This window comes from Nematolebias whitei, chromosome 3 (assembly GCF_014905685.2).
Source record: "Nematolebias whitei isolate Nwh7 chromosome 3, NemWhi1, whole genome shotgun sequence".
Taxonomy (NCBI): domain Eukaryota; kingdom Metazoa; phylum Chordata; class Actinopteri; order Cyprinodontiformes; family Rivulidae; genus Nematolebias; species Nematolebias whitei.
In genome coordinates, this window is record NC_056500.1 from 17225530 (window position 1) to 17228395 (window position 2866).

The window sequence follows — 2866 nt, forward strand, 5'->3', positions numbered from 1 at the left end:
ATATATATATATATATATATATATATATATATATATATATATATATAGGGCCCCCATATACAGTATTGACTCCAGCCCAGGGGCCCCCATCCTGACTCCAGCCCAGGGGCCCCCATCCTCCTAAATCCGGCCCTGTGTATATTACTCGAGTACTCTGTTAATGCCCTATTAGCAACATTAGACCATCGGTTTCAGCTTTTGGCCCACAAAAGAAAAGTTATGACTAATGACCTTGGCTGTCTCTGCTTTAAGTTTACAAACACTGAAAATAAACCATCTAACAAAAACATTCTTCAACCCTCATATTATCCATCCATCCATCCATTATCTTTACCCGCTTATTCCATTTTGGGTCACGGGGGTCGCCGGTGCCCATGTCCAGCAATCACTGTGCGAGGGGCGGAGTACACCCTGAAATGCTTATCGTATTTTTCGCCGTGTAAGTTGCACCTTGTTGCATAAATTTGCAAGTCCTGCGACTTATAGACCGAAGTGACTAGTAGTTTAAAAGTTTTTTCCCATATTTACAAGACAATTTTTGGCTGAGATCTGACAATTTTATTCATTCTGACAGGAAAAATATTAAACATTACCATCTGCAGTCGCTAGAGGGCTCTCGAGCTTTGTGGCAAGCCGAGTGTCTCATTAATAGGTAAAAGTGACTATTAATGAGACACTTGGCTTGCCATACCAAGCCACCTTGGTCTCACTCTGGAACTCCTGGAGCAAACGTCAAATCAGCTGCATTTTGTCGTGCCGCCCAGGCGAAGCGCAGCTGATTTGACCATCAAAGTGCATTTATTAAGGAAAAGTTGAACTGAGACACACCTTTACTATAATGTTGAGAAAACAAATAATTGTTTTTAAGTGCTAATCTTGTTAAATTCTTGTTAAAGCCCTCTGTTGCGTGCTCCTGCGGCCACCATTTGGCAGCCAGTCGATTTTTGACACAACACCGGCCCATGTTTCCGGGTGGTCAGCGGAGATGCATACACGACAGTGCGACTTTTACGGCGGAAAATACGGTACCTATTTTAATTTCTATGACTGTTTTATGTTTGTTTGTTTTGGTAAATATTATTTAACTCTCCCCCAACAATCCTAAGAACTTCCCGTATGCACAGATTTTTATATATATATATGTGTGTGTGTGTGTGTGTGTGTGTGTGTGTGTTTCGTATTAAATTTTCAAAAAGCAATAAACTGGATTTGACATGTGACATAACTCTTTTCTAAGATCGCAGACCTCAATTCTCTTTTCCTTCATATGAGTCTCCAGTGTTGACCCTCATTTTTAGCACCCTTTCTGTCATGGAACTGTTTTGATGGATATCGAGGATTGTTAGATGCAGCTCAAATGATCTCTGGGTCATTTCTTCTGCATATTTTCTATAACTGCTGCACCTCAACGTGTTTTTGCCGAGAGGCATTTGCCCGTGTCATGTTTGGCATCCCGGGATGTAAAAATTAGATTTGCTCCAGAAATATTCAGTAGGTGATACAAATCAGACATTATCTATGAATGTAGAAATGTCAGATTTTTAAATAGGTTTTATATTATTATTGAAGAAGTCAGTGTTTATTTATTTTTCTGAACGTACACTGTGGCAATTGTATATTTTAAAAATAGCTATTATTATCACTTTTAGCTGCAGTGGTTTATTTAAATGTTCAAAAGGCTCATTCACAAATCAGCTTTGCTTTGGACCCAGAAATAGACTTGCTAAACCTTCTTCAGCAGGTATGTTTATGTAATCAGTGGATGAGTCATTTGACTAATTGATTCAGCTTCACCTGCTCTCTTCTGTCTCATTAAACTTTTGCCTCAAAAGTAACTGGATTTCCTGCAGGGGGCCAGTTTCCTGAAATCAAAGGAAACGGTTTGTGCATCATTACAGAAACACAATGTCCTGAAAGTGACCGTCTGGCCAGCTGAAGACACATCTCTATTTCATGATTAAATTAGGGATGCTGAGTCGGTTAACCCTTCACTGTGGTACTCTCATTGTGAATGTCTACTGATAAATGTCGACAAGCTTAGATAATGTTGTTAGTGCGAACAAGATATTAACGCTTAACATAAACCTCTGGATTAAAAAATGTCTAAATAAGCATGATAAAATAAAAAGGGTACAAATGTGGCTCATTCATTCAACTTTTATTTATACAGGTTAGTCTCAATGAGTCACGAGGACTCATTTACAAGAGAGATCTGTTTTAGACAGACAACATATAAATTACAGACAACAATAATTCAACTAAAAATAAATAAAATCAAATAAAAGGAGTTATGAACACAGTCAAATCAAGATGCCATTGTCATGTTCTTTGCAGGTGAACAGACAGTGGCCGGGTGTTTTGACGTGTGCTCTCTTTGTGTATATTTCTTATATTTTGGAGTCTTACTTTGTCTTTTCTTTCTTTCTATCCTATTAAAAAAATAATAATAATAAATAAATAAATAAATAAAAACCTACACTAGATAGTCACTATAATAAATATTTCATAATAATGGTGTGGAGAGGATGGCTGTAAGGGGAGAAGGGAGGCCATCTAAAAAAATAAAAAATAGACAGCGTAAAATCAAGATGCCATAAAAAAGTTAAAATACTAAAAACAATAACATATTTACTGTGATATTTCTATTGACATTTTCAAATGTTCATAATGTTTTAACTTAAAAATATTACAAAAGAGAACAAATCTAGCAGGGCTTCTATTTGAAACATTTAAAACTATTTTTGTGTTAATAACATGACACAAATAGATAAGAATACATTTACATTAATCTGCTGGGTTATTTTAAAGCGCCTCACAGAGTACTGGTATATGTAAAATGTGAAGTAACTATATATATATATATATA